Genomic DNA, 12,276 nt, shown 5'->3' on the forward strand with positions numbered 1-12,276 from the left:
GTCCACATACAGATTGAGATGCCAGCCACATCTGATCTCCAGCCTTAACACATGGGCYGTGTGAGTGCTCCAGATTTCTCGCTATCCCTGTGTTATGAGTATTGTACATTCTTCATGTCTCCCMCCTTCCTYTCTTCCTAGRCCAGAACCCATATTTCATCATCTTRTTAGGGGCTTAGCATGATTCTGTGCCACCCATGTCATGTGTTTTTTATGTCTACATCACCAGCATTATTTCTTGCCTTTTATCTAGTAGATGAGGCATTGATGGTATTGCTATATGCAATTTTCAGTCCAGCCTGAAACAGCACATCATTACTTCCACAGGTACTAAAAGATACACCATGGGTGTAGTCCAATTCTGGTTCCTTTATCTGTGAGGGCAACTGCAGACATGTGCCAAGTCCTTGGATACTCTAATCAGCTATCAGAAGAGCAGGATGGGAACTTGCAGCTCTCCTGCTATTTTTCTGTTGCTGTTAATCACTGGAAGGGATAGAATAATCACTTCAAGAAAAAAATGTTCATCTGTTTTCTTCTCCACTAAATAATAGAGGGCTGCATGCCTGAAAGACAGATGTGATATTTTCAATATAAATCTGTTGTGCTCAGAGTATTCTTTGGTATTTTGGAAGTCAATGTGGGTGTTGTTCCTGGATGTATCATGACTTCCCATTACAATCAAGACTTTATTTTCCTTGGCCAATTTTTTCTGCTCTTTGGCTGAGAAACAGAAGAGACAGACAGTAACTTACCCCAGACTGTTGATGAAGCCTGTAGGCAGAGCTGGAGAGAGAGCCCAGATCTTCTGCATCCAGATCTCCTGAATGTGAGCCATACTTCCCCTTCACCTTCCATTTCCCCCTGACTCCCAATGGCTTTTTTCTGAAGTTGAAATGTCAGCCTTTMACCGTGAGTTAAAGGCTGTCTTATTTGGTTGCTTGTTTGCCACAGCCGAAACTGAATAGATCTGGATCATTGTTTTCCCTCCATCTCTTCCTCCTTCCAGTAAGACCCTTCCTCCTGGACAAATTGCCTGATTCTTTTGCGATCTGATGGTGAATGTACTACCTTGCCACATGGCTTTCTCCAAGCAGTTGCTGTGTTTTCTTGAAACCCTGGGCATCCTGGATTTCACATCCTATCTTGTAGCAAAATTTTCAGGTTTTATGCTCTGTTAGGATTCTAGCAGTAGAGAAAATATTGTGTTAAGCAAACATTCAGAAGATATATTTGCGTAAAAATTTTAATATTATTTTGAAAAATTACCAGATATTTAGATATAATCGCATTTAAAATATTTTATTACAAACATAAAAAGAAGGTACATTTGCATAATCAAGAAGCATCTATGGCAGGTAAGAGGAAAATGTGAATGAGTCCTTGCTTGGCACATTTCAGTCTTGGCAAGACAGTAGCAGAAAGGAAGGTATTGTTAAGATTAAAGGCTGTTTTTCACACTCTAACTGAGGTATCAAATGATTACYAAATCAAATATCAAATGATCAACTATCTTTAAATATTCATCRATCTTCTTTTCACAGATCTGTTCTATCATCCAGGAGTTTGGATGCTGCCATGGTTAATGGGTCTTTCGAGTGCTTCCATCTTGCACATACCTAAGATGGAAACAGCCTATCTTTGGTGTCCCTGCTGTGATCAGATCACTCACCCACCGCCACAGAGACACAAACCACTCTCCCACAGAGGGGCAGGCAGATGTAGGGTGACCTAAGAATCACCTTGTTGAGGTTGTTCTCAGTATCCCAAACCAGGGTCTCGTCTTTCTGCCATGCTGTCTGCAAGCAGCACGGAGGCTTGGGAGAGCAAGGTACTCCACATGTCCCCTCTCAGTCTCCAGGACAGGGCTGGCTCCAGCCTCCTCCTCCCTGCTGCCTCCCTGTTTCTGTGCAAGTGACAGGTCCTCTGACACTGGTGTGACTTTATTTCTCTTTTTGCCCATACCCATGCTCTGGAGGCAGCTCTGCCTCAAGTATAATACTGCTGCTCCCAGGCAAACATGCCTGCCATATTGCATGTGCYCCAGGCACTCCCTTTTAAAAAAGAACAAACATCCTTTGGAAAAAGAGAACAGAGAAAACCCACCAGGCACCATCCATCAGAGTGGTGATGAAACAAGACTTAAGCAACACAAGCAAATGGATTAGCACTTTGTCTGGGGGCYCTGTTCAAAGGTTTCTGTTTGATCTCTGAGTCCTGAGACTGGTATTTCAGTGAAGTCCTTCTTGGCAAATCTGGCTTTGTGATCTAAGATAATAAAACCCTTCTTTTATAATAAAGATAACTGTATCCAGGACATTTTGAACTTTAGAAACTATTTTACCAGCATTTTACCAGATCGAGTGGGATCCTTTCTTTGGCTATTCCTATGGAAATGAGGTGGTTTGTGTGTCTGCTTGTCCTGTCCCCACTTTCAAATGATCATTACACCTGAAAATAGGGCAGTGGTCTCTAAAGGTGCTACTGGTGCTACTTTGTGAGACTAGGTGTTGGGCAGAGGGGGAAAGTCCCAAAACTGCATCATTAGTTTTTTTTATGCTAAAGGTACTGTAGACCTGCTCATAATATACCCTCACATCCTTGTTGGGACCCTCAAACCCCTCAGGATGACCTGATTGGGAGCTGCTTCTTGCCCATTGCCTTGAATGGTACCAATGTTCTCCAATTCATTTCAGTGCCACCTTCTTGAAAATTCATGCAGGATTATTTACTTCAATTTGGGCTGGGTTTATCTGAATATCTGTCCTTATGCTGGGAATCCATCAAATGTGCAAAACTCGAAGCTCCTGAAGTAGTTGGCTTCTGCTTCCAGCTGTGATGATCCGCCAAAGACTTGGTGCTGCTTTATTTATGTTTAATATATTGAATCTGTCTCTGTGCATTTCTCTGTGACAGACAGACATATCACAGATGGGCACCATGCATGGGAGGGGACTCCGTTTGTGGACAAGAACCATCCTGGTCTGTTTCTCCTCAGGCTGCATCACCCACTTAGAGCCTTCCCAGAGAACCYATTCCCCAGATCACTGACAAAAGTACGAAAAGCTTCCACTAAGAACAAAGAAGAGGGGACTGGGAAGAAAGGCATAGTTATCTAAAATGCTCCTAGATGGAGAGTGGAGACAGGCAGTGTGACAGGTGAGGCAGGCCCCCTCTTATGACAGGTCAGGTGTCCCTCTCTGAAAGTGAAAACCCACTGTGATGAATTATTTCCTTATGCTCTTACTCAAGATCTCCCCAGATCAGGCAATGGGAGAGATTTCTGTTTAGCAGAAATTAGGCACTTCTGTTTGAGTGCCTGCAATAACGGATGTGGCTCAGCAGCAGATGATCATTAATGTGATAGCACAGAGGAGCCCAAGAGATCAGATAATGCAGAAGAGCTCCAGGGGCTGAAAGAGAGAGTGAACTTGGGGTGCCTGTGTATCATCTGCCAGCACCAAGCCCCAGGCTTGGGAAGGCCAGGCAGTGATAAGAGAACCCTTGGCTGGGGGAGGTGCTCCTGCCAGACCTCYTCTGCTCTGTAGGTGTGAAGACAGGCACATAACCACACCTCTCTCCCTTCTGGGGCTTGCACAGCACTTGGGGCAAAYAGGACCGGAATGCCAATAACATACCTGGGCAACTCTAATGAAATGACTGTCCTGACTGCAGCCCTTACTGTTCATTTCAGGTATACACTCAGGTCTCAAAATAGACAAGGGTCTTTCTAGGATCTAGTGAGTATGTTTTTGTTTACTGTGTAGTACTGGTATTTTATTTACTGGATCCTCCAGSAGGTTCACTGGCTCCTACTCCAGCTCACTAATGAAATGACGATCAAGAAAGACAGGCACCTACCTCAAAGAGCTGAARTGATAGAGATGCTTGGCCAAGAAACATGCAAGAAGGTGTGTTCTGCACATGGGTATATAATCTATGCACAGCAGAGATTCTCATTCAATGCCTGCTGTATGAAAATGTATGGTATTAAATACCATTGCCACTAATCTTAGGGTTAGCCAGCCAGCAGGGTTGTAACTGCTTGTGTACCCAATACGTGACTCATACAGTGTATTTGTCTGATAAATGTGCAGTAAAATTTTCCAGTGAAGCCATGGCTGTAGGTGGGAGACAGTGAAAAAAATCCCAAATAATACAATCCATTTGGTGCCAGGAAGTACTGTAAGAAGATTCTGTTATTGGAACAGAGGGGAAAAAACATTAGAGCACAAGGAGCACAAAAGTGTCTTTGTTGGCAAGAGTCTTTAAAGAAAGATTCTACTACAGAAAATAGTAGCATGTAACTTCCATGACTGATACATGTTGTAAATCATATATATATTCTTATGTGATTTTTGACACCTGTATGAGTTTTAAAATGCCATCCCTTACCACGTAGGTAAACAAAAAAGAGCAGATAATTTCAGCAGAGGAGACTTCCACCAGCTTTGTCTGAGCAAATGAGRGAAAATGGAATTTGAATCCAAAACTGTCATCTTGTGCCTGCAGCACTGGAATCTTGCTCTTTTTCTTGTACACCTGCCCTGGGTTTCATCCCAGTGCCTGGCTCAAAGGATCATGAGACAAAATGGAAAGAGATCTGAAAGAAACATAAAKCAGACCACCACCAAAGCTGCAGAATTACTTGAGATGGGTTTGGATAAAGAGTTTTGCATACTTAGGACATAATAAGAAGTCTTTATACTGCCTTCTGATATTTCATTTTGTAGTAATTATTGTTGCAATATTGAAGTAACAGAGGACAAGGTGACACACTATAAAAGAGAAAGGTTATTTTATTTCAAACCACTCTGATTTCACTCAGACTTACACACTCATAATCACATATTCATAGACACCAGTGAGCATTTGTTATTAATATTCAGTTTTTGTGCAATCACATAGAAGATCCAGCTTGTGGGCTCTGGAGTCCTCACTATCTCTCCTGTGTTTCTCTTAGTTTGGCCGCCATATGCTCATTTTAGATGCATCTTTTGCRTCCTGCATGAATTAGCAGTAACTGTTTTCTTTTGTGCTTCCATCTTTTCCCATCTCTGAGTATTATCAGAACACATCCTCTTTTGTCTCCTCATATAGGTATCCTGGAGGTCAGTCTTGTTCTTTACCTTAGCACCATCATCTCCAGAGGTCTTATTGTTTTTCTTTTATTAAGTCTTAGATGTTCTCTGTCCTGTGTTTTAGGACTTTCCTAGTTTTAAACTATCATTTTTTTTTTTTCCCCCAGTCTGGATGTCCAGAGGATCTGCATCCATGTGCTGGGATCTCAATGATCTGCTAATCCAGCTGTGATCAATATGTGTTCTTGTAGCCCTCTTATGCCTTTCTTCCCAATGCTTCCACACCCAGACCCATTCTTTGYTCTCCATTTATATGATTTTATTGTTTCTTTTATAAAGAAAGTTGTGAGCACTAATGATGAAGACACCTCTGGCAGAACGGTGGCTTTTGAAGTCCAGTGCCATTTTAGGAAGAAGGAAAAACTAATCTAAAAGATCTGATTTATCACAGAATCTTGCAATATACTGAGACAGATGTGACCTATGAATATCATTGAGTTCAACTCACAGCCCTGCGCAGGAAACCCCAGAATCCCATSACRTGCCCAAGAACATTRTCCAAATGTTTCTTGAGTTCCTTTTATCTTTCCTTCTCCTTTTAAAATTCTTTCCTGCTTTATGAGAACACAAAATATCTTGATAAAAATAATCAGTTGTCAAGTTTAATACAAATAAACAATAAATAYCTATCCAAAGGACATATCAACAGTGTGAAATTAATTACTAAGGAAGGTCATCAAGTCAAATGATTTGACTAACATGTGATGTAGGAACATTAATATAATTTGTAGTTATCCACAAGAAGATAASAGTAATCAGACTTCATGCTGCAATAAATAAGGATGTCTTTCTTCTTGTCCCAAACAGCATTTCACAATTAGCTGGGTATTGCGTATTTCCCTCCACTCCACAGCATTCTTTTGTAATCTATCTGATATTAACAATAGAGGCCAAGACCAAAAGCTTGATGTGTCACAGAGAAAGTTATTTACCTACTAAAGACAACATTTATGATCCTTCAGATACTGAACTGAGATAGAACAAAGAAACATATATAATACTACAGGGATCCTTGTAAATACTTCAATGGCCTCCTGCATTCAAGACAGACAGAATATTTGAGTCCAGTCATGCCTTCACAAGGGGTGGCAGATTTGGGATCTAAGATGCTATCTAAGTATGCTGTTTAAAAAAAAAAGAAGAATATTTACCAGATGGATGAGAAGAGTGAAACCACAGCTGCTTTCTTATCTCTTTCCATGTCTGTACAGGAAATAAGGAGGGTAAATCTCATCTGATCCCAAAGAATGAATCAAGTCAGGACATTTTTGTGTTCATGGGGTGAAGTAAGGGGAATGGGTGTGGAAAAGGCAGATGGAAAAGGAAGAGAGATTTCTGTTCCCTTTTCCCAAAAGAGTGCAATCCAGAAAGATCCTCTGTTTACATAGATGAAATCTGAACATTTTGCTTGCTCAATTTTTCATAAGATTCTTCAAGTACAGGCAATGCAGTTTTCTTGTATGGGTTATTTCATCTGTACACAAGAGCTTCTGCCAATTTTTTTCAACATCCAAATAATGTTAATATTATCCCGCCTCTTCCTTCCCTCCCAGACTGAAAGAGAAATATGCTGATCAGTGTATGTGGACATGTGTGGGTGGGTGGGGGTGAAGCCAAAGGAAGCAACAGAGTTAGCTCTTAGTCCTGAATGTTTTGGTTGCTTTATGCAGTGAACTGAATAACCTTGGTCTGACTTCTGTGAAATTTTAGTCTTGTCTGTTCATAAGCTTCCCATTAGCAGCCAAACACAGCTGTTCTGGGAAGTCCTGGCCAAACAGAAATAGTCTTTGAGGTAACTCAGTGATATCCCATGGAGGGTGCTGAGCACTGGAGTTGAAAGCTTGGGCCAAGCTCACTCTTTTCCAACAAGCAGAAATGGAGAGCAATGATCTCCCATTAGGCTGTACTGCTGACTCCAAATTCTCCTGTATTCATAGCCAGATTGCGATTTTTCTAGGACACTGGGCTTTGTTTGGAAGCTTGATGGATTACAAGGAGGAACTTTGAGGATCACAGTTGTATGTGGTTTGTGTCTGGACACTAATCTCTGAATTCCAGTAGATTAAATATTTGCCACCACAACCCTAATACAGTGGCTATAAATCTCCCCAGTTTACCAACCAACCAACCAACCAACCAACCAACCAACCAACCAACCAGCCGAACCCCAGAGCTTACCAATTGTAAACTTCATTTTAGCGTCATGACTAATGTGCACACAGGCCCGAATTCTGTAAATCAGTGTAGGTGGAAGAATTATCCTCTCATCCACTGAATTTGTTCAAAGAGGAATGATCTRGGCCTTTTTATTGTGTTTGTTTTCAGTCCTGCTCCTTACCACTGAGATACTGAGCAACCATTTGTCCTGGAGCCCAGGGTGACATCCTTCGTCCTCATCATGCAAGTGTACTCCACATCCATGGGCAGGAGAAAGTTATTGGAAGTTATTACAAAAGATGGAAAGGGAAGCTTCTAAAGTGCCTAAAATGTTGGAGAAAGCATGAAAGAAAACAGCTGTAAGATGGTGTGAGAACCTTCCCCACCCACAGACTGACACTAWCTGTGAGCTTCAGACAGTGGTTTTTAAAGCAGTCCTAAGACTACACATAGTTTCACATTGTTAGAACCAATATGTGTTTTCACACTGGAAACTTTTATTTTTACAGAAAGCTGTAATGCTGGGGGCAAAATTTTTCACAAGGGAAAGGTCAAGACATGTCAAAGAAGTRTGTTTAAATATTTTTGAGGAAAAACACCCACCACTTACTTGTTATGAAATTACTCTTTTTTCCCCACCCCATCATGGAAATGGAAATTAGTAATTTCAGTTATTTAAAAAAAATGCTTGATTGATATGAAAGTAGATTTTCCTGTTTATGTGCCCTCCCCCCCTTTCATTTAATATTTGGAAATTTTAAAATCTAGTTTTGAAATGTTTTTTTCCCCAGGTTGAACTAGCATTTGAACTTAAGTGTTAATTTTGGGTAGCTGAGTGAGTTTGCTGCCAGAGCTAACACACGTTCAGATATGTATATCAAGTTCTTTAAATGTCTGAAATGTGTTGTGTTTATTTTTATTTCATAGTCTTTTGACTAGCTTCTGTGTTTAAAAAACATCTCCCTTTCTAAAGCTTAGTGTCAGTATGCTAGTTTTCAGCACGATTTATTCCATGAGTTTGTTGACTTTAATTATTTTGTGGATACTCAAACACTCTTACTTAGTGGCTCAATTATTCTTCCCCCTTGGATCAGTTCCTGGGTATTACTTGGGACTAAATGGAAAAGTAAAAATAAATTCTTGTTTTTTCATGTGCTGTAGAACTAGTTGTTCTCAAAAGCACTTGTTTATCATGTTGAGAAATCTCTTCGTAAGCCATAGACCATGTGGTGGTTGACTAACTTAGATTCTGACACACAGGAAGAAGCTCAAAAAGGACTGTCCAGACTGGTGAGTCCAGTTATTGAGACTCTGGGCAAMCTGGGTTTGGAAACCCTGTTCTGTTACAGAGCTGATAGGATTTATTTTATTTTGCTGATGAAGCTTTTCTAGCCTAAGCTGGACACTCAGTGAGGGAGACAGAGATGTAGAGCATGGCCTAAAAGACACAGAGGCTGGAAATGGGGCTTCTCCAAATCATGAGAGCTGTGAGCTGTGAAACAGCTCCGGGAGGTATACTGGAAACAACACTTAACTGCTAGTCCATTGTCCTGCTGGAAAAGCCTTGAGGTCCATGGAGGGATGGAGAGGCTTGGCAACTCCTACAGGCTGTGGTGGAAAGGTCTGTCATTTTGGGAGTGAGTGCAAATSACATTACCTTGTTAGTCCTCATCTACAGCACTGCCCACCAGAATTATTCTTCCATGAGCATGGACGACCTGGGCCATACAGARGAATCCTGGTGAGGTCTTCCTAGTCATTTACCCGGTGGCCCTAATAGAGACCCATCTCTGCTGGTACATCCTCAGTAGAAATCTCAGAATTGGTATCCTGCCATCACCTTTACAACTGATAATTCATCCTTGTTCCTTTTGTTTGCTTTTACTTCTAGCTGATGAGCTTTTAATTTACAGCAGGATTCTTGCTGCTAATCCTGATGGAAGACCTTGCCTTTGCCCTATTGCATATTRTCCTGTTTCTGTTAATAAAGCTTTAAAGGTCATCCTTTTCATCCTGTATGAGCTCTCAGGCCTCCTTTTCACTGCTGTTGCTTTCTTGCTATGTGTAATTACCAACTTCCTCAACGAACATTCCTTTTTAAAGACAGTCATTAATAGAACTAAATAAAGCTAATCCCAACAGAACTTCAGTTGGAATTTCTCATCATTTCTTCTTTCCACTGCTTAAGCTTTTGCCCCACTTGTCTGGTTCCTTGCCATCTTGCCTTTCACTCCTACTTTACTGAGAGTTTGCCAGATGATACTGGGGCAAATGATTTACCAGTATCTAGGTAGATGAGGGTGACCAGATCTTCTGAGTCTGGATTTCTTTCAGGGTCCAGTATGTCATAAGGCTGAAAATTTAGATGACCCTGAAGGGTGGTAGACAAGGGCAAGAAATGCCCCCTGTTTGCACTGTTTTTCAGAGGTGGTTCATATTTATGTGCCCTATTCCTTGAGGTCAGCTCAGGATTGCTGTTCGCAGGCTCTGAGGAGCAACAGCTGCTTGTACAATGACACAAGTAACGTGGTATCTCCTTGCTAGGGATAAGTCTGAACTTCCCTCAARCACATGGAGCACTCCGAGAGCTAAAGATAAAACCCTTGGACAGGAGCTCTCACTGCTCTCTGTCCAAACTGTGGTGATTCTTTAAATCTATGGATATGTCACCATTCTAATTTTGCAACCAAGGCTGCACACTTTTATCTTTTTCTGCACCAGACAAGTCACACTCACCCAGCTGTTCAATTAGTGAATAATGTATTGGTGTTTCTTTCTTGACTTCCCAAGCCATTARTTCTACAGCTGATCATCCCCTCCATTAAATATTGGGACAAAATTCTTGACTGTGACAGTGGAGATACACTGAAAAAGGAGAAGGTGTGGATAACCCAAGACCAGGGTCGTGGCCTGGCTGGCTGGGGCTTTGTGCAGCTTGCTGTCGTGGAAGGCATGGAGGTTGGAACTAGATGATGTCTAAGGTCCCTTCCAACCCAAACCATGCCATGATTCTATGATCTCACCTCTGCAGACCTCAGTCCCTCAGGCTGTGCCCACCTTTACTTAAGGACTGGATCAGCCATTAACCAYGCTGCGCAGGCACAGGCATGGATCTCTGCTGAGGAAGGGTAAGAGGGATGCAGCACTGCTGTGGGCTGCTACTCTGATGCTTCAGCAGCCCGGTGCTCTACATGCACCATGTGCCAGGTGGTGCAGTGCTGCAGACACGGCCAGAGGCCAACATCCCAATCCAGCAATCACATATCCTGGGCTGCCCAGCACTGAGTGGGTCTGGTGTGAGCAGAGTGTGCATCTCAGGGTTTGGGTTTGTGTAAGTCAACTCTTTGCCTCATAGAATGTGTCAGTTTTGGAGGTTTCAGAGCTAACACCTTTGCCATGTGAGTTTCCAGTCTGACATTAGCCTGCCATTAAGAGAGGGGATCAGAAAGTTGTAAAAGCAGCATATAATGAGATGGGAGAAGGCTCCTGTCCTACTGCTCCCTGAGGAAAAACAGGGCTAGTAGTGTAGCTTGAGTTAGAGCACAGCCAGAAAAGGACGGGGTGAAAGGGAGGTGAGGGGGTGAAAGGGAGGTGGGGGGGCAGGTCTTGCAACAAAGWGGGAGACTGGAGCTTGTTCTCAGTTCTCTGTCCACTCACTGCTCCCAGGCACAGAAAGGCTCGTGTGTGCCTCGTAGCCTCTGGTGTGTGCTCTGGCTCTCTCCCTTTTGGCTCAGTTCTTTGATGCTGCTGGTTTCCTGGCTGTGGGCAGAAGGTGGTTCTGATGGTAGCCTGGGGGTGGATCAAGAGTGGGAGAGGGGTGGAGTCWCTGATCGATGCTCATAAATAAAAGGTCCCTCTTCTTCGGTGCAGGGTCCAAGACACCAAGAGAGCTGCCTCCTGAGACAAGAGCTGCAGACTGGTAGGGAAGCAACAGTGAGTATGCAGGGACTGCCTTGCTTTTCCTGGACAGCTGCTTGTTATTATTGCCTGGCTGGTGCTTCACCACTGTAAAATGTTAGGAGTGTTTGCTACAGCGTGTATAACGTTGTGAATTTCCACTCCAGCAGCAAACACATCAGGGCTGCTTTTCTAATCCCCTCCTTTATTTGTGGGATGGCAGAGATTTCCCTTGCATTTGCAAGAGATTTGTCTTAGCTCCTCTCTGTGCTTCTAACCAGTGGATGCTTCAAGAAAGCAGAGGGACTGGGYTCACTGTGCTGCTTGGTATGCTACCCCCGGGGCAGCCCACTTTTGCTGAGTAGAGGAGATGTGCGCTGGGAAACTGTGGAGTTTCCCAGGGGGAGTAGAAAGCAGTACTTTTGCAAGAGGAAACATTCCCCGAAGGAGACTTGTTGGTATAGGGCTGTGTAGCTGGCATGTTCATTCATCCCTTGAAAAATGTATTGCCTCTGTGGTGAAAAATTAAACATGTGGGTAGAAGTGGTGTTTGTGGCTGTTCTCCTGTGGTTGATGGCAGGGTATGCTCCAGGCATTCTGGGATCAGAGTCCGCTGCAATGAGAGCAGAGTCTTCCAGGGAGCAGAAGCTCTGCCCTGAGTGAAGACAAATAAAGAAGGTTTGGCTGAAAAGCATGTTGGAGTTTCCCACTGGGCAGCTTCACTTTCATTCCCATACACCCAACATCTTCCTCTCTGTGCCCCACTGTTTTCCCACTGGGGTCTATCTTCCAGCCCCTACCTCACAATTTCTTTTTATAGCAGCTCCTGTACAAGACATCTAGGAAACCTATAAAATCCACACTTAACAATAAGTCCAAAACAATGACACCTAAGAAATTAAAAGAATCCCAGAGCAGAGAATTTCCTTGAGGAGGATGGAGTGGCAGGGCGAGGAGGGGCAGAAGAAAAGTCTCAGCTCCCCCTGATCTTGTGTCTATAGCAAACTTACTGCTTTTCCCAAGTTTTCCTCCTCATTTCAGGATAAGCACTGAACAGGCAAGAAATGGATGTGTATTGGGG

The 12,276-nt window shown here is 42.9% G+C and overlaps 1 protein-coding gene across 1 annotated transcript in view; it reads left to right on the forward strand.

The window, feature by feature from the left end:
- The first annotated feature begins 10,981 nt into the window (after positions 1-10,981).
- The window catches only part of MGP (matrix Gla protein), a 6,306-nt gene continuing 5,011 nt past the window's right edge, over positions 10,982-12,276 (forward strand). Inside the window, exons 1-2 of the mRNA XM_057386328.1 lie at positions 10,982-10,999; positions 11,169-11,231. The gene's annotated coding sequence lies outside the window, so the exon portion shown is untranslated. The remainder of the gene's footprint in view (positions 11,000-11,168; positions 11,232-12,276) is intronic.

The sequence above is a fragment of the Malurus melanocephalus genome, unplaced genomic scaffold, assembly GCF_030028575.1.
Source record: "Malurus melanocephalus ecotype Western Australia unplaced genomic scaffold, MMel_1.1 scaffold_16, whole genome shotgun sequence".
Lineage (NCBI taxonomy): Eukaryota > Metazoa > Chordata > Aves > Passeriformes > Maluridae > Malurus > Malurus melanocephalus.